This window comes from Cherax quadricarinatus, chromosome 68 (genome assembly GCF_038502225.1).
Source record: "Cherax quadricarinatus isolate ZL_2023a chromosome 68, ASM3850222v1, whole genome shotgun sequence".
NCBI classification, from domain to species: domain Eukaryota; kingdom Metazoa; phylum Arthropoda; class Malacostraca; order Decapoda; family Parastacidae; genus Cherax; species Cherax quadricarinatus.
Window position 1 is genome coordinate 1,760,872 of NC_091359.1, and position 26,430 is coordinate 1,787,301.

At 46.4% G+C, this 26,430-nt stretch overlaps 1 protein-coding gene across 9 annotated transcripts in view; it reads right to left on the minus strand.

Moving 5' to 3' along the window:
• LOC128697858 (diacylglycerol kinase theta) overlaps nt 1-26,430 on the minus strand; it is a 163,059-nt gene that overhangs the window by 135,956 nt on the left and 673 nt on the right. The window contains exon 1 of one of the 9 annotated variants that reach the window (XM_070099582.1): nt 25,293-25,312. The exons of 7 other annotated variants lie outside the window; for them this stretch is intronic. The gene's annotated coding sequence lies outside the window, so the exon portion shown is untranslated. Of the gene's footprint in view, nt 1-25,292; nt 25,313-25,652; nt 25,838-26,430 lie in introns of those variants that run through there. One more of the 9 variants, XM_070099581.1, reaches the window with a different exon arrangement.

Genomic DNA, 26,430 nt, shown 5'->3' on the forward strand with positions numbered 1-26,430 from the left:
TACCATCAGTCCTGAAGACTTTATTGGAGTCTACCAGGTACCATCATTCTTGAAGACTTTATTGAAGTCTACCAGGTACCATCATTCTTGAAGACTTTATTGAAGTCTACCAGGTACCATCATTCTTGAAGACTTTATTGAAGTCTACCAGGTACCATCAGTCCTGAAGACTTTATTGGAGTCTACCAGGTACCATCATTCTTGAAGACTTTATTGAAGTCTACCAGGTACCATCAGTCCTGAAGACTTTATTGAAGTCTACCAGGTACCATCATTCTTGAAGACTTTATTGAAGTCTACCAGGTACCATCATTCTTGAAGACTTTATTGAAGTCTACCAGGTACCATCAGTCCTGAAGACTTTATTGAAGTCTACCAGGTACCATCAGTCCTGAAGACTTTATTGAAGTCTACCAGGTACCATCAGTCCTGAAGACTTTATTGAAGTCTACCAGGTACCATCATTCTTGAAGACTTTATTGAAGTCTACCAGGTACCATCAGTCCTGAAGACTTTATTGAAGTCTACCAGGTACCATCAGTCCTGAAGACTTTATTGAAGTCTACCAGGTAGCCATCAGTCCTGAAGACTTTATTGAAGTCTACCAGGTACCATCAGTCCTGAAGACTTTATTGAAGTCTACCAGGTACCATCAGTCCTGAAGACTTTATTGAAGTCTACCAGGTAGCCATCAGTCCTGAAGACTTTATTGAAGTCTACCAGGTACGATCAGTCCTGAAGACTTTATTGAAGTCTACCAGGTACCATCAGTCCTGAAGACTTTATTGAAGTCTACCAGGTACCATCAGTCCTGAAGACTTTATTGAAGTCTACCAGGTAGCCATCATTCTTGAAGACTTTATTGAAGTCTACCAGGTACCATCAGTCCTGAAAACTTTATTGAAGTCTACCAGGTAGCCATCATTCTTGAAGACTTTATTGAAGTCTACCAGGTACCATCATTCTTGAAGACTTTATTGAAGTCTACCAGGTAGCCATCATTCTTGAAGACTTTATTGAAGTCTACCAGGTACCATCAGTCCTGAAGACTTTATTGAAGTCTACCAGGTACCATCATTCTTGAAGACTTTATTGAAGTCTACCAGGTAGCCATCATTCTTGAAGACTTTATTGAAGTCTACCAGGTACCATCATTCTTGAAGACTTTATTGAAGTCTACCAGGTACCATCATTCCTGAAGACTTTATTGAAGTCTACCAGGTACCATCATTCTTGAAGACTTTATTGAAGTCTACCAGGTACCATCATTCTTGAAGACTTTATTGAAGTCTACCAGGTACCATCAGTCCTGAAGACTTTATTGAAGTCTACCAGGTACCATCATTCTTGAAGACTTTATTGAAGTCTACCAGGTACCATCAGTCTTGAAGACTTTATTGAAGTCTACCAGGTACCATCATTCTTGAAAACTTTATTGAAGTCTACCAGGTACCATCAGTCCTGAAGACTTTATTGAAGTCTACCAGGTACCATCATTCTGCTGGTGGTACTAGTAATACTGCATCCGATGGTGATAATGATGACAGTAGCAATTATGATGATGACCTTGAAAGTGATGATAGTGGTGATGTTGACATGGTAGACTGTACACCACCAGCCGCAGTTCCTAAATTTCTGGTGAGACAACCTAACACCGTCACTGTTGTAATTACCCAGGTTGCTGCTCTCTCTCTCTCTCTCTCTCTCTCTCTCTCTCTCTCTCTCTCTCTCTCTCTCTCTCTCTCTCTCTCTCTCTCTCTCTCTCTCTCATGCAGGAAGCTGAAGTGTATAGTGACTGTAAGTGTATGTGTGACTGACCTGTCATCTAACATGTTACAGCATCTTTGATCGCTGTCAACCAGACTACCACCATTGTGGTGAGGGGTGGAGGAGGGGGAGGGAGGGGATGTTCGGGGAGGGGCAGGGGCAGGTCGGTGCACTCACCAGTGCCACGGAGGTCGGGCACGGTGCCAGGGTATCTGTGACGTCACACACACACACACATATATACACACACACACATAATAACATTCCCATCTCTTGTTAAATGTTGCTGCTGCCGTTGTAGTGATAGTAGTAGTAGTAGTAGTAGTAGTAGTAGTAGTAGTAGCAGTAGTAGTAGTAGCAGTAGTAGTAGTAGCAGTAGTAGTAGTAGTAGTAGTAGTAGCAGTAGTAGTAGTAGTCGTAGTAGTAGTAGTAGCAGTAGTAGTAGTAGTAGTAGTAGTAGTAGCAGTAGTAGTAGTAGTAGTAGTAGTAGTAGCAGTAGTAGTAGTAGTAGTGGTAGTGGTTGTGGTTGTGGTTAGCATTAGGCATGTTTTTCAAGTTGGATGATTGGTTGGTTGAGAACCTACAACACTAGTTTACTATAGACATGAGTGTAGATGGTAGAGTACATGTTGATGTACCTGGGTAAGACAACCAGGCAGCCGGGGGAGGGGGGGGTCACTACTGATGCTACATCAATGTTTGAGGAGAAGACTAGTGCTTGGGCTAGTGCTTATGTTATGTGTTTAGTGTATGCTAATTATTCTTTGATTCTTCACACCTGTAACTGAGATCACTACAGTTATCACCGCCACCACCATTACCACCATTACCACCATTATCACCATCACCACCACCACCACCACTACTACTACTACCACTATCACCACCACCAACACTGATCGATCATACGGGTGGGGCATGGATAGAAGCGGGGGAGGGTGAAGTTGAGGGAGTGAGGGTGAGAGGGTGAGGGAGAGGGGTGAGGGAGAGGGGTGAGAGGGTGAGGGAGAGAGGGTGAGGGAGAGGGGTGAGGCAGAGAGGGGTAGGGAGAGAGAGAGGGTGAGGGAGAGAGAGGGTGAGGGAGAGAGGGTGAGGGAGAGGGGTGAGGCAGAGAGGGGTAGGGAGAGGGGTGAGGGGGGTGAGGGAGAGATGGGGAGGGAGAGGGGGGAGGGAGAGGGGTGAGGGAGAGGGGTGAGGGAGAGGGGTGAGGGAGAGGGGTGAGAGGGTGGGGGAGAGAGGGTGAGGGAGAGAGGGTGAGGGAGAGGGGTGAGGGAGAGAGGGGAGGGAGGGTCCTGATAATGTAAACAAAACAAACTAATCCACTGTGTTTGTGTGTTTGTTTGTGTGTTTGTGTGTGGGGGGGAAATATCTTTAATAACCGTTGATGACACTACGGAAGACAATAATAACCATTGATGACACTATGGAAGACAATAATAACCATTGATGACACTATGGAAGACAATAATAACCATTGATGACACTATGGAAGACAATAATAACCATTGATGACACTATGGAAGACAATAATAACCATTGATGACACTATGGAAGACAATAATAACCATTGATGACACTATGGAAGACAATAATAACCATTGATGACACTATGGAAGACAATAATAACCATTGATGACACTATGGAAGACAATAATAATCATTGATGACACTATGGAAGACAATAATAACCATTGATGACACTATGGAAGACAATAATAATCATTGATGACACTATGGAAGACAATAATAACCATTGATGACACTATGGAAGACAATAATAACCATTGATGACACTATGGAAACAATAATAATCATTGACAATAATAACCATTGATGACACTATGGAAGACAATAATAATCATTGATGACACTACATGAAAGACAATAATAACCATTGATGACACTATGGAAGACAATAATAACCATTGATGACACTATAGAAGACAATAATAACCATTGATGACACTATAGAAGACAATAATAATCATTGATGACACTATGGAAGACAATAATAATCATTGATGACTATAGAAGACAATAATAATCATTGATGACACTATGGAAGACAATAATAATCATTGATGACTATAGAAGACAATAATAATCATTGATGACACTATAGAAGACAATAATAACCATTGATGACTATAGAAGACAATAATAATCATTGATGACACTACAGAAAACAATAATAACCATTGATGACACTATAGAAGAAAATAATAACCATTGATGACACTATAGAAGACAATAATAACCATTGATGACACTATGGAAGACAATAATAATCATTGATGACACTATGGAAGACAATAATAACCATTGATGACACTATGGAAGACAATAATAACCATTGATGACACTATGGAAGACAATAATAACCATTGATGACACTATGGAAGACAATAATAATCATTGATGACACTATGGAAGACAATAATAACCATTGATGACACTATGGAAGACAATAATAACCATTGATGACACTATGGAAGACAATAACAACCATTGATGACACTATGGAAGACAATAATAACCATTGATGGCACTATAGAAGACAATAATAATCATTGATGACACTAGAAGACAATAATAACCATTGATGACACTATAGAAGACAATAATCATTGATGGCACTATGGAAGACAATAATAATCATTGATGACACTATAGAAGACAATAATAATCATTGATGACACTATAGAAGACAATAATAATCATTGATGACACTATAGAAGACAATAATAATCATTGATGACACTATAGAAGACAATAATAACCATTGATGACACTATAGAAGACAATAATAACCATTGATGACACTATAGAAGACAATAATAACCATTGATGACACTATAGAAGACAATAATAATCATTGATGACTATGGAAGACGATAATAACCATTGATGACACTATAGAAGACAATAATAATCATTGATGACACTATAGAAGACAATAATAATCATTGATGGCACTATAGAAGACAATAATAATCATTGCTGGCACTATAGAAGACAATAATAATCATTGATGACACTATAGAAGACAATAATAATCATTGATGACACTATAGAAGACAATAATAATCATTGATGACACTATAGAAGACAATAATAATCACTGATGACTATGGAAGACGATAATAACCATTGATGACACTATAGAAGACAATAATAATCATTGATGACACTATAGAAGACAATAATAATCATTGATGGCACTATAGAAGACAATAATAACCATTGATGACACTATAGAAGACAATAATAATCATCGATGACTATGGAAGACGATAATAACCATTGATGACACTATAGAAGACAATAATAATCATTGATGACTATGGAAGACGATAATAACCATTGATGACACTATAGAAGACAATAATAATCATTGATGACTATGGTAGACGATAATAACCATTGATGACACTATAGAAGAATAATAATCATTGATGACACTATAGAAGACAATAATAACCATTGATGACACTATGGAAGGCAATAATAACCATTGATGACACTATGGAAGACAATAATAATCATTGATGACACTATGGAAGACAATAATAATCATTGATGACACTATAGAAGACAATAATAACCATTGATGACACTATAGAAGACAATAATAACCATTGATGACACTATAGAAGACAATAATAACCATTGATGACACTATGGAAGACAATAATAACCATTGATGACACTATGGAAGACAATAATAATCATTGATGACTATGGAAGACGATAATAACCATTGATGACACTATAGAAGACAATAATAATCATTGATGACACTATAGAAGACAATAATAATCATTGATGACTATGGAAGACAATAATAACCATTGATGACACTATAGAAGACAATAATAATCATTGATGACACTATAGAAGACAATAATAATCATTGATGACACTATAGAAGACAATAATAATCATTGATGACACTATAGAAGACAATAATAATCACTGATGACTATGGAAGACGATAATAACCATTGATGACACTATAGAAGACAATAATAATCATTGATGACACTATAGAAGACAATAATAATCATTGATGGCACTATAGAAGACAATAATAACCATTGATGACACTATAGAAGACAATAATAATCATCGATGACTATGGAAGACGATAATAACCATTGATGACACTATAGAAGACAATAATAATCATTGATGACTATGGAAGACGATAATAACCATTGATGACACTATAGAAGACAATAATAATCATTGATGACTATGGAAGACGATAATAACCATTGATGACACTATAGAAGAATAATAATCATTGATGACACTATAGAAGACAATAATAATCATTGATGACTATGGAAGACAATAATAACCATTGATGACACTATAGAAGACAATAATAATCATTGATGACACTATAGAAGACAATAATAACCATTGATGACACTATGGAAGACAATAATAACCATTGATGACACTATGGAAGACAATAATAATCATTGATGACACTATGGAAGACAATAATAATCATTGATGACACTATGGAAGACAATAATAACCATTGATGACACTATGGAAGACAATAATAATCATTGATGACACTATGGAAGACAATAATAACCATTGATGACACTATGGAAGACAATAATAACCATTGATGACACTATGGAAGACAATAATAACCATTGATGACACTATGGAAGACAATAATAACCATTGATGACACTATGGAAGACAATAATAACCATTGATGACACTATGGAAGACAATAATAATCATTGATGACACTATAGAAGACAATAATAACCGTTGATGACACTATGGAAGACAATAATAACCATTGATGACACTATGGAAGACAATAATAACCATTGATGACACTATGGAAGACAATAATAACCATTGATGACATTTGTTATCTTTGCTGTCACATACGTAGCTACCAAACTTACCTCGTTTACTACTACCACCACTGCTACTGCTACTACCACAACTGCTACTGCTACTACCACCACTGCTACTGCTACTACCACTGCTACTGCTACTACCACCACTGCTACTGCTACTGCTACTACCACCACTGCTACCACTACTACCACTGCTACTGCTACTACCACCACTGCTACTACTACTACCACTGCTACTGCTACTACCACCACTGCTACCACTACCACCACTGCTACTGCTACTACCACCACTGCTGCTACTACTACTACTACCACTGCTACTGCTACTACTACTACTGCTACTGCTACTACTACCACTGCTACTGATACTACCACCACTGCTACTACTACTACCACTGCTACTGCTACTACTACTACTGCTACTGCTACTACTACCACTGCTACTGATACTACCACCACTGCTACTATTACTACCACTGCTACTACTACTACTACTTCTACTGCTACTACTACCACTGCTACTGCTACTACCACCACTGCTACTACTACCACTGCTACTGCTACTACTACTACTTCTACTGCTACTACTACCACTGCTACTGCTAATACCACCACTGCTACTGCTACTACTGCTACTGCTACTACTACTACAACTACCACTGCTACTGCTATTACTACTACTACTACTACTACTACTACTACCACTGCTACTGCTACTACTATTGCTGCTACTACTGCTACTGCTATTACTACTACTACTACTACTACCACTGCTACTGCTACTACTACTGCTGCTACTACTGCTACTACTACTACTACTACCACTGCTACTGCTATTACTACTACTACTACCACTTCTATTATTGTTACTACTACTACTTGTGCTGCTACTATTACTGGTACTACTACTGCTACTTATACGGGTGCTACTACTACTATACTACTCCTAGTACTACCACTGCTACTACTACTACCCTCCACCACCAGTAGGCCTACTACAGTACATATATTCTTACCACTGTTACTTCCTATACAACATACACTCTCTGTATTATTGTATGTTATGTATTACCTTGTCAAACATCTTGGAAAGTGAAACATAGCTACAGTAACACTTAACGTTTGTTGTATATGTGTCCTTTTACCTAACATCACCCAGTTGTGTTGCAGAGGGAGTCGAGACTCAGCTCCTGGCCTCCGTCGCTGCTTCATCCACACCAGTTAACTTTTCCCTCACCCAGAGACTAAAGAAATACTTCCTGACATCACTGTGGGTCACCTGTTGTGCTCTTCCTCCTGACACTTTTAAACAATATCTCACACTATCTACCTTATCAATTTTAAGAATTTGTATGCGGTAACGTGTCTTCCTTTTGGCTGTCTCTCTCCACCAAGGTTGTCAGGTTCAGTTCCTTAACATCTCAGCGTGGGATGACCCTCACTTCTGACACTAGTCTGGTTTCAAACCTTTAACCCTTTTTGAACTTCTTCACCTGGGTGACCAAGTGTGACCTTCATAATGGGGTCTTATACTCAGTGATTGTTCTAACGTATATTGTGTATAAATTTCTGAAAGATTCTTTGTTCACTCTCCTGAATGCTGTTCTGGGTTTGCTGATCTTGTATAACCCACTGACGTTATATTGGTTATGTATATATGTGACAGTTAGCTTGGTGTTTGCCGCTCCCCCGTCAAAGTTTTCCCTCACCTCTGCTTCACATAACCTTGCATCAGTTTCGATTGAAGTGTAGTAGTTACTTGTTGGACCATATCTGCGACCACTTGACGTCACACTGGAGATACCACTGTCGTCTCCTGTATTTACTCTCATTGCTTTAACATCATCAGCAAACAATAACACGTAAGACTGGATCACTTCTGGCAGGTGGTTGGCAAATATTAGAAACAGTAGTGATCCAATCAGTGGTCTTTATAGGTCCACAATAATTACTCTCTAACACTTTAATGTTTCACTTCCTATTGTCACTCTCTGTCTTTTGTTTTCAAGTACTTCTTCATCCACTGGAGAATTTTCCCATTTAATCTTGTCTATTCCTCAGATTTCTAGACTAATGTTTTGTGTGGTACTGTATCAAATGCCTTCTTACAGTGCAGGAAGATGCGGTCCAGCCAACCCTGTCTTGTTTGATCTCTGGCGATATCTCATACAACTCTAGAACCTTGTGGTGTAGAATTTTTGTTCTAATGATTATATTCATGTATTTAAATACCATTTCCCTTGCAAACTTCTCCAGAAGTTGTGGCAAAATGTATGTTGGAGGTACTGGTCTGTAGCCCAGCACCTCTCGTTTGTTGTTTTATATCCATATTGGAACCACAATGACTTGTTTGTTGTGTTGATGGTGTCCAGGACTTCCTGAGGTCTTCATGACTTTCCAGTCTAGGACGCTTGGTCTGAAACCCAACCCTGGCCAACATAACCTCTCTACCACTAATAGTTTCCACCCCTGGCCAACATAACCTCTCTACCACTAATAGTTTCCACCCCTGGCCAACATAACCTCTCTACCACTAATAGTTTCCACCCCTGGCCAACATAACCTCTCTACCACTAATAGTTTCCACCCCTGGCCAACATAGCCTCTCTACCACTAATAGTTTCCACCCCTGGCCAACATAACCTCTCTACCACTAATAGTTTCCACCCCTGGCCAACATAACCTCTCTACCACTAATAGTTTCCACCCCTGGCCAACATAACCTCTCTACCACTAATACTTCCCACCCCTGGCCAACATAACCTCTCTACCACTAATAGTTTCCACCCCTGGCCAACATAACCTCTCTACCACTAATACTTCCCACCCCTGGCCAACATAACCTCTCTACCACTAACACTTCCCACCCCTGGCCAACATAACCTCTCTACCACTAATAGTTTCCACCCCTGGCCAACATAACCTCTCTACCACTAATAGTTTCCACCCCTGGCCAACATAACCTCTCTACCACTAATAGTTTCCACCCCTGGCCAACATAACCTCTCTACCACTAATACTTCCCACCCCTGGCCAACATAACTTCTCTACCACTAACACTTCCCACCCCTGGCCAACATAACCTCTCTACCACTAATAGTTTCCACCCCTGGCCAACATAGCCTCTCTACCACTAATAGTTTCCACCCCTGGCCAACATAACCTCTCTACCACTAATAGTTTCCACCCCTGGCCAACATAACCTCTCTACCACTAATAGTTTCCACCCCTGGCCAACATAGCCTCTCTACCACTAATAGTTTCCACCCCTGGCCAACATAACCTCTCTACCACTAATACTTCCCACCCCTGGCCAACATAACCTCTCTACCACTAATAGTTTCCACCCCTGGCCAACATAACCTCTCTACCACTAATAGTTTCCACCCCTGGCCAACATAACCTCTCTACCACTAATAGTTTCCACCCCTGGCCAACATAGCCTCTCTACCACTAATAGTTTCCACCCCTGGCCAACATAACCTCTCTACCACTAATAGTTTCCACCCCTGGCCAACATAACCTCTCTACCACTAATAGTTTCCACCCCTGGCCAACATAGCCTCTCTACCACTAATACTTCCCACCCCTGGCCAACATAACCTCTCTACCACTAATAGTTTCCACCCCTGGCCAACATAACCTCTCTACCACTAATACTTCCCACCCCTGGCCAACATAACCTCTCTACCACTAACACTTCCCACCCCTGGCCAACATAACCTCTCTACCACTAATAGTTTCCACCCCTGGCCAACATAACCTCTCTACCACTAATAGTTTCCACCCCTGGCCAACATAACCTCTCTACCACTAATAGTTTCCACCCCTGGCCAACATAACCTCTCTACCACTAATACTTCCCACCCCTGGCCAACATAACTTCTCTACCACTAACACTTCCCACCCCTGGCCAACATAACCTCTCTACCACTAATAGTTTCCACCCCTGGCCAACATAACCTCTCTACCACTAATAGTTTCCACCCCTGGCCAACATAACCTCTCTACCACTAATACTTCCCACCCCTGGCCAACATAACCTCTCTACCACTAACACTTCCCACCCCTGGCCAACATACCCTCTCTACCACTAATACTTTCCACCCCTGGCCAACATAACCTCTCTACCACTAATACTTCCCACCCCTGGCCAACATAACCTCTCTACCACTAACACTTCCCACCCCTGGCCAACATAACCTCTCTACCACTAATACTTCCCACCCCTGGCCAACAGAACCTCTCTACCACTAATACTTCCCACCCCTGGCCAACATAACCTCTCTACCACTAATACTTCCCACCCCTGGCCAACATAACCTCTCTACCAGTAATACTTCCCACCCCTGGCCAACATAACCTCTCTACCACTAATACTTCCCACCCCTGGCCAACATAACCTCTCTACCACTAACACTTCCCACCCCTGGCCAACATAACCTCTCTACCACTAATAGTTTCCACCCCTGGCCAACTTAACCTCTCTACCACGAATACTTCCCACCCCTGGCCAACATAACCTCTCTACCAGTAATACTTCCCACCCCTGGCCAACATAACCTCTCTACCACTAATACTTCCCACCCCTGGCCAACATAACCTCTCTACCACTAATACTTCCCACCCCTGGCCAACATAACCTCTCTACCACTAATAGTTTCCACCCCTGGCCAACATAACCTCTCTACCACTAACACTTCCCACCCCTGGCCAACATAACCTCTCTACCACTAACACTTCCCACCCCTGGCCAACATAACCTCTCTACCACTAACACTTCCCACCCCTGGCCAACATAACCTCTCTACCAGTAATACTTCCCACCCCTGGCCAACATAACCTCTCTACCACTAATACTTCCCACCCCTGGCCAACATAACCTCTCTACCAGTAATACTTCCCACCCCTGGCCAACGTAACCTCTCTACCACTAATACTTCCCACCCCTGACCAACATAACCTCTCTACCACTAACACTTCCCACCCCTGGCCAACATAACCACTAAACCACTAACACTTCCCACCCCAGGCCAACATAACCTCTCTACCACTAATACTTCCCACCCCTGGCCAACATAACCTCTCTACCAGTAATACTTCCCACCCCTGGCCAACGTAACCTCTCTACCACTAACACTTCCCACCCCTGGCCAACATAACCTCTCTACCAGTAATACTTCCCACCCCTGGCCAACATAACCTCTCTACCAGTAATACTTCCCACCCCTGGCCAACATAACCTCTCTACCAGTAATACTTCCCACCCCTGGCCAACGTAACCTCTCTACCACTAACACTTCCCACCCCTGGCCAACATAACCTCTCTACCAGTAATACTTCCCACCCCTGGCCAACATAACCTCTCTACCAGTAATACTTCCCACCCCTGGCCAACATAACCTCTCTACCACTAACACTTCCCACCCCTGGCCAACATAACCTCTCTACCAGTAATACTTCCCACCCCTGGCCAACGTAACACAAACTCGCTTATTACTCACATTTTTCAGTTATTTTTATTTATCACAAGACAGCCCTGGAATTTTCTTCACCACCCACCACCCGCCCTTACCATCCATACGGGTTTGCTGCTTTTTTTAATGATAACGATAATAATAATGGAGTGTACTTGTGATAGTTGGTCATGTAGTGACCTGGTGTGTCAGGAGGGATTGATTAAGTAAAGTCAGCCACATTGTTTGACCTTATTGGTTATCCTGGGACTTATACACATCCAGCAGGCTTGTGTGAGAGTGTTAGATGTGAGTGGAAGCAAGTGGTTTTTATGATTTGGTGTGCTGTTGGAGTGCGAGCGTGGTAACCTTTATTCAAGAATCAATAACCCATCTTCAGTAGTTCACAAAAAACTCAAATAATTTCATTCTACTTCGGAACCCTCCTTAGGTGCTATATATGTGTGCACATAACACCTGTGTGCACATAACACCTGTGTGCACATAACACCTGTGTGCACATAACACCTGTGTGCACATAACACCTGTGTGCACATAACACCTGTGTGCACATAACACCTGAGTGCACATAACACCTGTGTGCACATAACACCTGAGTGCACATAACACCTGTGTGCACATAACACCTGTGTGCACATAACACCTGAGTGCACATAACACCTGAGTGCACATAACACCTGTGTGCACATAACACCTGTGTGCACATAACACCTGAGTGCACATAACACCTGTGTGCACATAACACCTGTGTGCACATAACACCTGAGTGCACATAACACCTGTGTGCACATAACACCTGAGTGCACATAACACCTGTGTGCACATAACACCTGTGTGCACATAACACCTGAGTGCACATAACACCTGTGTGCACATAACACCTGTGTGCACATAACACCTGTGTGCATATAAGACCTGAGTGCACATAACACCTGTGTGCACATAACACCTGTGTGCACATAACACCTGTGTGCACATAACACCTGAGTGCACATAACACCTGAGTGCACATAACACCTGAGTGCACATAACACCTGAGTGCACATAACACCTGAGTGCACATAACACCTGAGTGCACATAACACCTGTGTGCACATAACACCTGAGTGCACATAACACCTGAGTGCACATAACACCTGAGTGCACATAACACCTGAGTGCACATAACACCTGAGTGCACATAACACCTGAGTGCACATAACACCTGTGTGCACATAACACCTGAGTGCACATAACACCTGAGTGCACATAACACCTGAGTGCACATAACACCTGAGTGCACATAACACCTGAGTGCACATAACACCTGTGTGCACATAACACCTGAGTGCACATAACACCTGAGTGCACATAACACCTGAGTGCACATAACACCTGAGTGCACATAACACCTGAGTGCACATAACACCTGAGTGCACATAACACCTGTGTGCACATAACACCTGAGTGCACATAACACCTGAGTGTTCTCAGGACTATTGTTAGAAGTTAAAATTGAGTAAGAAACTTCAATATATAGTGAATTTCCTTAGTAAACAAACGATGGGGACTATGGATGATGAAGATCGAGCAGTGATGACTACAACCCAGAAGGACTAGTAACTCTTCTAACCATCACAGTACAAGAAGATCTGAGAGTCAGCACTACACCGACATTATCACAAGAGGTAAACAGTAGCCGTGTAGCTTCTGCTGTACTTCTGAGAGTGACAGATCTTAGAACACCATTCAGGAATGTACAGTACTCCTCCAGGACGCTGCATAAGAGACTTGTGGGGCCTCTCATAGAGTCAGCAGCCCCAGCGTGCAGCCTACTGATTAAAGAGGCACTCGCACAAGCTAGAGATTCTCCAAAGCTCTGCAAGCAGGCTTATAGTATGAGGGACCAGGAGCTGTACCTGACCATGATATAGAAGGTCACTAAAATGATCATCACTCATACAGTTTTAAGAGGATTGACAAGTACAGACAGACAGACTTCTTGGACAAGCACAAGAGATGTGAAGACAAGGGACATGGACCAGGGACAAGAACCAGGGACAAGGACCAGGAACAAGGACCAGGGATAAAGGGACCAGGGATAAAGGGACCAGGAACAAGGACCAGGGATAAAGGGACCAGGAACATGGACCAGGGATAAAGGGACCAGGGACATGGACCAGGGATAAAGGGACCAGGGATAAGGGGACCAGGGATAAAGGGACCAGGAACAAGGACCAGGGGCATGGAGAAGGGATAAGGGGACCAGGGACATGGACCAGGGATAAAGGGACCAGGGACATGGACCAGGGATAAAGAGACTAGGGACATGGACCAGGGATAAAGGGAACAGGGACATGGACCAGGGATAATAAGACCAGGAACAAGGACCAGGGATAAAGGGACCAGGAACAAGGACCAGGGGCATGGACCAGGGATAAGGAGACCAGGGACATGGACCAGGGATAAAAGGACCAGGGACATGGACCAGGGATAAAGGGACTAGGGACATGGACCAGGGATAAGGGGACCAGGGATAAGGGGACCAGGAACAAGGACCAGGGATAAAGGGACCAGGGATAAGGGGACCAGGGTCATGGACCAGCGATAAGGGGACCAGGGACATGGACCAGGGACATGGATCAGGGATAAGGGGACCAGGGACATGGACCAGGGATAAGGTGACCAGGGACATGGACCAGGGATAAAGGGACCAGGGACATGGACCAGGGATTAGGGGACCAGGGACATGGACCAGGGATAAGGGGACCAGGAACAATGACCAGGGACATGGACCAGGGATAAGGGGACCAGTGATAAAGGGATCAGGGACATGGACCAGGGATAAAGGGACCAGGAACAAGGACCAGGGACATGGACCAAGGATAAGGGGACCAGGAACAAGAACCAGGGATAAGGGGACCAGGGACATGTACCAGGGATAAGGGGACCAGGGACATGTACCAGGGATAAGGGGACCAGGGATAAGGGGACCAGGGACATGTACCAGGGATAAGGGGACCAGGGACATGTACCAGGGATAAGGGGACCAGGGACATGTACCAGGAATAAGGGGACCAGGGACATGTACCAGGGATAAGGGGACCAGGGACATGTACCAGGGATAAGGGGACCAGGGACATGTACCAGGGATAAGGGGACCAGGGACATGTACCAGGGATAAGGGGACCAGGGACTTGTACCAGGGATAAGGGGACCAGGGACATGTACCAGGGATAAGGGGACCAGGGACATGTACCAGGGATAAGGGGACCAGGGACATGTACCAGGGATAAGGGGACCAGGGACATGTACCAGGGATAAGGGGACCAGGGACATGTACCAGGGATAAGGGGACCAGGGACATGTACCAGGGATAAGGGGACCAGGGACATCTACAGAAATCTTCTTAGTTGACGAAATATAACTAAGTGATGATGTGGTCACTGCTGGACGACCCACTGATGCTGTGGTCACTGCTGGACGACCCACAGTGATGCTGTGGTCACTGCTGGACGACCCACAGTGATGCTGTGGTCACTGCTGGACGACCCACGGTGATGCTGTGGGCACTGCTGGACGACCCACAGTGATGCTGTGGTCACTGCTGGACGACCCACAGTGATGCTGTGGTCACTGCTGGACGACCCACAGTGATGCTGTGGTCACTGCTGGACGACCCACGGTGATGCTGTGGTCACTGCTGGACGACCCACAGTGATGCTGTGGTCACTGCTGGACGACCCACGGTGATGCTGTGGTCACTGCTGGACGACCCACAGTGATGCTGTGGTCACTGCTGGACGACCCACAGTGATGCTGTGGTCACTGCTGGACGACCCACAGTGATGCTGTGGTCACTGCTGGACGACCCACAGTGATGCTGTGGTCACTGCTGGACGACCCACGGTGATGCTGTGGGCACTGCTGGACGACCCACAGTGATGCTGTGGTCAATGCTGGACGACCCACAGTGATGCTGTGGTCACTGCTGGACGACCCACAGTGATGCTGTGGTCACTGCTGGACGACCCACTGATGCTGTGGTCACTGCTGGACGACCCACGGTGATGCTGTGGGCACTGCTGGACGACCCACAGTGATGCTGTGGTCACTGCTGGACGATCCACGGTGATGCTGTGGGCACTGCTGGACGACCCACAGTGATGCTGTGGTTACTGCTGGACGACCCACAGTGATGCTGTGGTCACTGCTGGACGACCCACTGATGCTGTGGTCACTGCTGGACGACCCACGGTGATGCTGTGGTCACTGCTGGACGACCCACAGTGATGCTGTGGTCACTGCTGGACGACCCACAGTGATGCTGTGGTCACTGCTGGACGACCCACAGTGATGCTGTGGTCACTGCTGGACGACCCACAGTGATGCTGTGGGCACTGCTGGACGACCCACGGTGATGCTGTGGGCACTGCTGGACGACCCACAGTGATGCTGTGGTCACTGCTGGACGACCCACAGTTATGCTGGACGACCTACAGTGATGCAATGTGGTTATTGCTGGACGACCCGTGGCGATGCTGTGGGCACTGCTGGACGACCCACGGTGATGCTGTGGGCACTGCTGGACGACCCACGGTGATGCTGTGGGCACTGCTGGACGACCCACGGTGATGCTGTGGGCACTGCTGGACGACCCACGGTGATGCTGTGGTCACTGCTGGACGACCCACGGTGATGCTGTGGGCACTGCTGAACGACCCACGGTGATGCTGTGAGCACTGCTGGACGACCCACGGTGATGCTGTGGGCACTTCTGGACGACCCACAGTGATGCTGTGTGGTCACTGCTGGACGACCCACAGTTATGCTAGACGACCTACAGTGATGCTGTGTGGTTATTGCTGGATGACCCGCGGCGATGCTGTGTGGACGCTGCTGCACGACCTACATTGATGCTGTGTGGACGCTGCTGCACGAACTACAGTGATGCTGTATTATCACTGCTGGACGACCTACAATGATGCTGTGTGTACACTGCTGGACGACCCACAGTGATGCTGTGCGCACTGCTGGACGACCCACAGTGATGCTGTGTGGTCACTTCTGGACGACCCGCGGTGATGCTGTGTGGACATTGCTGGACGACCTACAGTGATACCGTATGATCACTGCTGAACGACCCACATTGATGCTGTGGGCACTGCTGGGCGACCCACAGTGATGCTGTGTGGTCACTGCTGAACGACCCACGGTGATACTGTGGGCATTGCTGGACGACCCACGGTGATGCTCTGGGCACTACTGGACGGCACAGTGAGGCTGTGATCCCTGTTGGACGACCTACAGTGATGCTGTGTGGTCATTGCTGGACGACCCACGGTGATGCTGTGTGGACATTGCTGGACGACCTACAGTGATGCTGTGTGGACGCTGCTGGACGACCTACAATGATGCTGTGTGGTCACTGCTGGACGACCCACGGTGATGCTGTGGACATTGCTGGACGACCTACAGTGATGCTGTGTGGTCACTGCTGGACGACCCACGGTGATGCTCTGTGGACATTGCTGGACGACCTACAGTGATGCTGTGTGGTCACTGCTGGACGACCCACAGTGATGCTGTTGGCACTACTGGACGATCTACAGTGATGCTGGGGGCACTTCTGGACGACCCACGGTGATGCTGTGGGTATTGCTGGACGACCCACGGTGATGCTGTGGGTATTGCTGGACGACCCACGGTGATGCTGTGGGTATTGCTGGACGACCCACGGTGATGCTGTGGGTATTGCTGGACGACCCACGGTGATGCTGTGTGGTCACTGCTGGACGACCCACAGTGATGCTGTGGGCACTTCTGGGTGACCCACGGTGATGCTGTGGGTATTGCTGGACGACCCACGGTGATGCTGTGGGTATTGCTGGACGACCCACGGTGATGCTGTGGGTATTGCTGGACGACCCATGGTGATGCTGTGGCACTGCTGGACGACCCACAGTAATGCTGTGTGGACGCTGCTGGACGACCCACGGTGATGCTGTGTGGACGCTGCTGGACGACCTACAGTGATGCTGTGTGGTCAGTGCTGGGCGACCCACAGTGATGCTGTGTGTACACTGTTGGGCGACCCACGGTGATGCTGTGGGCATTGCTGGACAACCCACGGTGATGCTGTGGGTATTGCTGGACGACCCACGGTGATGCTGTGGGCATTGCTGGACGACCCATGGTGATGCTGTGGGTATTGCTGGACGACCTACAGTGCTGCTGTGTGGACGCTGCTGGACGACCCACAGTGATGCTGTGGCACTGCTGGACGATCCACAGTGATGCTGTGGCACTGCTGGACGATCCACAGTGATGCTGTGGCACTGCTGGACGACCCACAGTGATGCTGTGGCACTGCTGGACGACCCACAGTGATGCTGTGGCACTGCTGGACGATCCACAGTGATGCTGTGGCACTGCTGGACGACCCACAGTGATGCTGTGGCACTGCTGGACGACCCACAGTGATGCTGTGGCACTGCTGGACGATCCACAGTGATGCTGTGGCACTGCTGGACGACCCACAGTGATGCTGTGACACTGCTGGACGATCCACAGTGATGCTGTGGCACTGCTGGACGACCCACAGTGATGCTGTGGCAATGCTGGACGATCCACATTGATGCTGTGGCACTGCTGGACGATCCACAGTGATGCTGTGGCACTGCTGGACGATCCACAGTGATGCTGTGGCACTGCTGGACGACCCACAGTGATGCTGTGGCACTGCTGGACGACCCACAGTGATGCTGTCTGCTGTTTTAGGCTCAGCATGGCTAAAAGATGACCTAGATAAGGGTATGAAGACAAGACCTATACAAAACTTCAAGAGTAGGTATGAAGATGTATGACTGTGCACACTGGTGATGCTGGCATGAAGTTTGTCTCGACCCGTGTACAAACATCCAGGTGAGTACACACACACACATATACAAGTGTTCTTGATATTTCCAGATGTACACAAGTACATCTGTGAACGTATTACAAGAGACGTACATACTGTTCAGATGAACTTAGCTGTGTGTGTGTGTGTGTGTGTGTGTGTGTGTGTGTGTGTGTGTTTCTTAGGAATCTGGAGTATTTTTGCTAACATTACATAGCGTGTTTGCGAGTATGTAGCGCCAGTATGGAGCCTCATCTATAAGCAGGTGTAGGGAGGCTGGCATGTACACCGCAATATACACTATGTTCGGAGATATGATCACAACATGCCCGATACCCAGAGGTATCCAGGTAAATAAAGACATGTGGAAAGAACTTGGATAAAGATTGGGAGAGAGAGAAAGAGAGAGGCAGTGAGAGAGAGAGAGAGGGAGTGTGAGAGGCGCAGACGCAGACATCACCGCCAGGATGACTGGCTCTCACACCGTCAGCGTATGGTGGAGGAGGCTGCTGGGGCGTGGTCCCCACCATCACCCCCACCATGACTACCACTACCATGATCCTCACTGTGACCCATACCATGACTACTACCATCACCCCCACCATGACTACTGCCACTACCCCACCATAACTGCTACCATGATAACTACCATCACCCCCACCATGACTACCACCACCATGATCCTCACTGTGACCCACACCAGGACTACTACCATCACCCCCACCATGACTACTGCCATCACCCCACCATAACTGCTACCATGACTACTACCATCACCCCCACCATGACTACTGCCATCACCCCACCATAACTGCTACCATGACTACTACCATCACCCCTACCATGACTACTGCCACTACCCCACCATAACTGCTACCATGATAACTACCATCACCCCCACCATGACTACCACCACCATGATCCTCACTGTGACCCACACCATGACTACTACCATCACCCCCACCATGACTACTGCCATCACCCCACCATAACTGCTACCATGACCCACACCATGACTACTACCATCACCCCTACCATGACTACTGCCACTACCCCACCGTAACTGCTACCATGATAACTACCATCACCCCTACCATGACTACTACCATCACCCCCACCATGACTCCTACCATCACCCCCACCATTACTAGTACCATGATCCTCACCATGACTACTACCATGACCCAGACCATAACTATTACCATTGCCCCCACCATGACTACTACCATATTCTTCACCATGACTACTACCATGACCCCCACCATGACTACTACCAACACCCCTACCATGACTACTACCATATTCGTCACCATAACTACTGCCATGACCCCCACCATGACTACTACTATCACCCCACCATGACTATTACCATCACCCCCACCATGACTACTAGCATCACCTCACCATGACTACTACCATCACCTCACCATGACTACTACCATCACCTCACTGTGACTACTACCATCACCCCCACCATGACTACTACCAACATCCCCACCATGATTACTACCATGACCCAGACCATAACTACTACAATTACCCCCACCATGACTATTACCATGACCCCCATCATAACTACTACCATCACCCCACCATGACTACTATCATCACGCCCACCATGACTACTACCATGACTCTCACCATGACCACTACTACAATGACCCCCACCATCAGTACAACTATGACCATTTCTACCATGACCCCCACCATGACTGGTACCATGACCCAGACCATTACTACCACCACCCCCACCATGACTACTACTACCATGACCCTCACCATGACTACTACCATCACCCCACCATAACTAATACCATGACCCCCACCATGACCACTACTACAAAGACCCCCACCATGACTACTACTACAATGACCCCCACCATGACTACTACTACAATGGCCCCCACCATGACTACTACCATGACCCCACCATGACCACTACTACCATCACCCCCACCATGATTGCTACAATGACCCCCACCATCACCACTACTAACATAACACTAGCACTCCCACTACCATAACTCCTACTACCATGACCCCATCACCACTACTATCATCATCAGTACTATCATAACCATTACCATCACCACTACTACTTCTACTATCACCCCACCATCACCATTACTACTACCATCACAACCACCATCATCCCACCATTACCACTACTACTACTATCACCCCACCATCATCACTACTACTGCTACTACCATCACCCCACCATCACCACTACTACCACTATCACCCCACCATCACCACTACTACTACCATCACCCCACCATCACTACTACTTCTAACATCACCATTACTACTACCATCACCCCACCATCACCACTACTACTACTATCACCTCACCATCTGGTACCACTACTACTACTACTACCATCACCCCACCATCACCATTACTACTACTATCATCACTACCACCATCACCACTACCACCATCACCGCTACTACCACCAATACCACCATCACCACTACCACCACATCACCGCTACCATCATTACCATCACCACTACCACCACGACCACTACTACCACCATTACCACCATCATCCCACCATCGACCCCCGCAACCTCAACTAGGTGAGTACACACACACACACACACACACACACACACACACACAGGGAGAAAGACCTTGGGGTGACCATAACACCGAGCACATCACCGGAGGCACACATCAACCAAATAACCGCTGCAGCATACGGGCGCCTGGCAAACCTGAGAATAGCGTTCCGATACCTTAATAAGGAATCGTTCAAGACACTGTACACTGTGTATGTTAGGCCCATACTGGAGTATGCAGCACCAGTCTGGAACCCACACCTGGTCAAGCACGTCAAGAAGTTAGAGAAAGTACAAAGGTTTGCAACAAGGCTAGTCCCAGAGCTCAAGGGAATGTCGTACGAGGAAAGGTTAAGGGAAATCGGACTGACGACACTGGAGGACAGAAGGGTCAGGGGAGACATGATAACGACATACAAGATACTGCGGGGAATAGACAAGGTGGACAGAGATAGGATGTTCCAGAGAGGGGACACAGGGACAAGGGGTCACAACTGGAAGCTGAAGACTCAGACGAGTCACAGGGACGTTAGGAAGTATTTCTTCAGTCATAGAGTTGTCAGCAAGTGGAATAGCCTAGCAAGTGAAGTAGTGGAGGCAGGAACCATACATAGTTTTAAGAAGAGGTATGACAAAGCTCAGGAAGCAGAGAGAGAGAGGATCCAGTAGCGATCAGTGAAGAGGCGGGGCCAGGAGCTGAGTCTCGACCCCTGCAACCACAATTAAGTGAGTACAATTAGGTGAGTACACACACACACACACACACACACACACAAGAGAGAGAAGGGGGTGGGTAGATTGCATTTTCTTGGACTGTAAGAAGGCGTTTGACACAGTTCCACACAAGAGATTAGTGCAAAAGCTGGAGGACCAAGCAGGGATAACAGGGAAGGCACTGCAATAGAACAGGGAACACCTGTTGGGAAGACAACAGCGGGTCATGGTACGTCTTGAGGTGTCAGAGTAGGCAGCTGTGACGAGCGGAGTTCCACAGGTGTCAGTCCTGGGACCGGTGCTGTTTCTGGTATATGTAAACGACATAACGGAAGGAATAGACTCAGAAGTGTCCCTGTTTGCAGATGATGTGAAGTTGATGAGAAGAATTCAGTCGGACGAGAACCAGGAAGAACTACAGCCAGTTTTTGGACAGGCTGCAGACTCGGTCCAGATACTGGCTCCTGGAGTTCAGTTCCACCAAGTGCAAAGTCATGAAAATTGGGGAATGGCAAAGAATACCGCAGACGGAATACAGTCTAGGGGGCAAGAGACTACAAACCTCACTCAGGGAAAAAGATCATGGGGTGAGTATAACACCAGGCACATCTCCTGAAGCGCACATCAACCAAATAACTGCTGCATATGGGCGCCTAGCAAACCTCAGAACAGCATTCCGACATCTCAATAAGGAATCGTTCAGGACCCTGTACAGTGTACACCGTGTTCGTTAGGCCCATATTGGAGTATGCGGCACCAGTTTGGAACCCAACCTAGGTTTGCAGCAAGACTAGTCCCGGAGCTAAGGGTAATGTCCTACAAGAAGAAATTAAGGGAAATCGACCTAATGACACTGGAGGACAGGAGAGATAGGGAGGACATGATAACGACATATAAAATACTGAGAGGAATTGACAAGGTGGATAGAGACAGGATGTTCCAGAGATGTGAGACAGCAACAAGGTGACACAAGTGGAAGTTGAAGACTCAGATGAGTCACAGGGATGTTAGGAAGTATTTCTTCAGTCATAAAGTGGTCAGGAAGTGGAAGTCTGGGAAGTGATGTAGTGGAGGCAGGATCCATAAATAGCTTTAAGAAGAGGTATGATCAAGTTCATGGAGCAGGAAGAGTGACCTAGTAGCGACCTGTGAAGATGCAGGACCAGGAGCTGTGAATCGACCCCTGCAACCGGAACTAGGTGAGTACAATTAAGTGAGTACATACACACACGCACATACGCACACATGCGCACGCGCGCACACACACACACAGCCAGGAGTTATGACTCGACCCCTGCAACCACAATTGGGTGAGCACATACGCACGCACGCACATACGCACGCACGCACATACGCACGCACACACGCACACGCACGCACGCACGCACGCACACACAACACACACCCACCCACACACACACACACACACACACACACACACACACACACACACACACACACACACACACACACACACACACACACACACACACACACACACACACACACACACACAACACACATATATATATATATATATATATATATATATATATATATATACATATATATATATATATATATATATATATATATATATATATATATATATATATATATATATATATATACGCACGCAATATGGGTCATATTGACCCATACCGGAGTACGCAGCACCAGCATGGAACCCAAACCTGGTCAAGCACGCCAAGAAATTAGAGAAAGTGCAAAGGTTTGCAACAAGACTAGTTCCAGAGCTAAGAGGTATGTCCTATGAGGAGAGGTTAAGGAAAGCCAACCTGACAACACTAGAGGAGAGGAGAGGAGAGATAGGGGAGACATAATAACAACATATAAAATACTGAGAAGAATTAACAAGGTGGACAGGGACAGAATGTTTCAGAGATGGGACGCAGCAACAAGGTGTCACAACTGGAAGATAAAAACTGAGGTGAGTTACAGGGATGTTAGGAAGTATTTCTTCAGTCATCGAGTTGTCAGGAAGTGGAACAATCTGGAGAGTGATGTAGTGGAGGCAGGATCCATACATAGCTTTAAGAAGAGGTATGATAAAGCTCATGGAACAGGGAGTGGACTCAGTAGCGACTAGTGAAGAGGCGGGGGCCAGGAGCTGTAAATCAGCCCCGGTAACCACAACTAGGTGAGTGCACACACACACACACTGCAGTATAATCGCTACCAGGTCACTAGGATGTCAGTATCAATATTACCAGGTCACTAGGATGTCAGTATCAGTACCAGGTCACCAGGATGTCAGTATCAATATTACCAGGTCACTAGGATGTCAGTATCAGTACCAGGTCACCAGGATGTCAGTATCAATATTACCAGGTCACTAGGATGTCAGTATCTATATTACCAGATCACTAGGATGTCAGTGTCGGTACCAGGTCACTAGGATGTCAGTATCAGTACCAGGTCACTAGGATGTCAGTATCAATAGTACCAGGTCACTAGGATGTCAGTATCAATAGTACCAGGTCACCAGGATGTCAGTATCAATAGTACCAGGTCGCCAGGATGTCAGTATCAATAGTACCAGGTCACCAGGATGTCAGTATCAATAGTACCAGGCCACCAGGATGTCAGTATCAATAGTACCAGGTCACTAGGATGTCAGTATCAGTACCAGGTCACCAGGATGTCAGTATCAATAGTACAAGGTCACTAGGATGTCAGTATCAGTACCAGGTCACTAGGATGTCTTTAACATCACTAGGAAGGCTCTCAGGTCAGCAGGTGGACAGTAGGAGAGGGGCAGATCAGCAGTAGGTACATTAGCAGGTGGGCAGCAGCGAGGGCTGAGGTGGGCAGTAGATAGAATGGAGCAGGTGGGCAGCAGGGAGGCTTAAAGCCCACCTCCCATGTTGAGGTGGGTTACAGGGGAGGTGGGCAGGAGCAGGGAGGGTTAAGCAGGTGCACAGCAGAAGGGAGGTTGTAGCAGGTGAGCAGCAGCAGCAGGTAGACTCACCCTCACAGGTATATCCCTGACCTATACCTCACAAGAGGTCAGTATAGCAGGTAGACTCACCCTCACAGGTATATTCCTGACCTATACCTCACAGTAGGTCAGTATAGCAGGTAGACTCACCCTCACAGGTATATCCCTGACCTATACCTCACAAGAGGTCAGTATAGCAGGTAGACTCACCCTCACAGGTATATCCCTGACCTATACCTCACAAGAGGTCAGTATAGCAGGTAGACTCACCCTCACAGGTATATCCCTGACCTATACCTCACAAGAGGTCAGTATAGCAGGTAGACTCACCCTCACAGGTATATCCCTGACCTATACCTCACAAGAGGTCAGTATAGCAGGTAGACTCACCCTCACAGGTATATCCCTGACCTATAATACCCCACAATAGGTCAGTATAGCAGGTAGACTCACCCTCACAGGTATATCCCTGACCTATACCTCACAAGAGGTCAGTATAGCAGGTAGACTCACCCTCACAGGTATATCCCTGACCTATACCTCACAAGAGGTCAGTATAGCAGGTAGACTCACCCTCACAGGTATATCCCTGACCTATACCTCACAAGAGGTCAGTATAGCAGGTAGACTCACCCTCACAGGTATATCCCTGACCTATAATACCCCACAATAGGTCAGTATAGCAGGTAGACTCACCCTCACAGGTATATCCCTGACCTATAATACCCCACAATAGGTCAGTATAGCAGGTAGACTCACCCTCACAGGTATATCCCTGACCTATAATACCCCACAATAGGTCAGTATAGCAGGTAGACTCACCCTCACAGGTATATCCCTGACCTATAATACCCCACAATAGGTCAGTATAGCAGGTAGACTCACCCTCACAGGTATATTCCTGACCTATACCTCACAGTAGGTCAGTATAGCAGGTAGACTCACCCTCACAGGTATATCCCTGACCTATACCTCACAATAGGTCAGTATAGCAGGTAGACTCACCCTCACAGGTATATTCCTGACCTATACCTCACAATAGGTCAGTATAGCAGGTAGACTCACCCTCACAGGTATATCCCTGACCTATACCTCACAGTAGGTCAGTATAGCAGGTAGACTCACCCTCACAGGTATATTCCTGACCTATACCTCACAATAGGTCAGT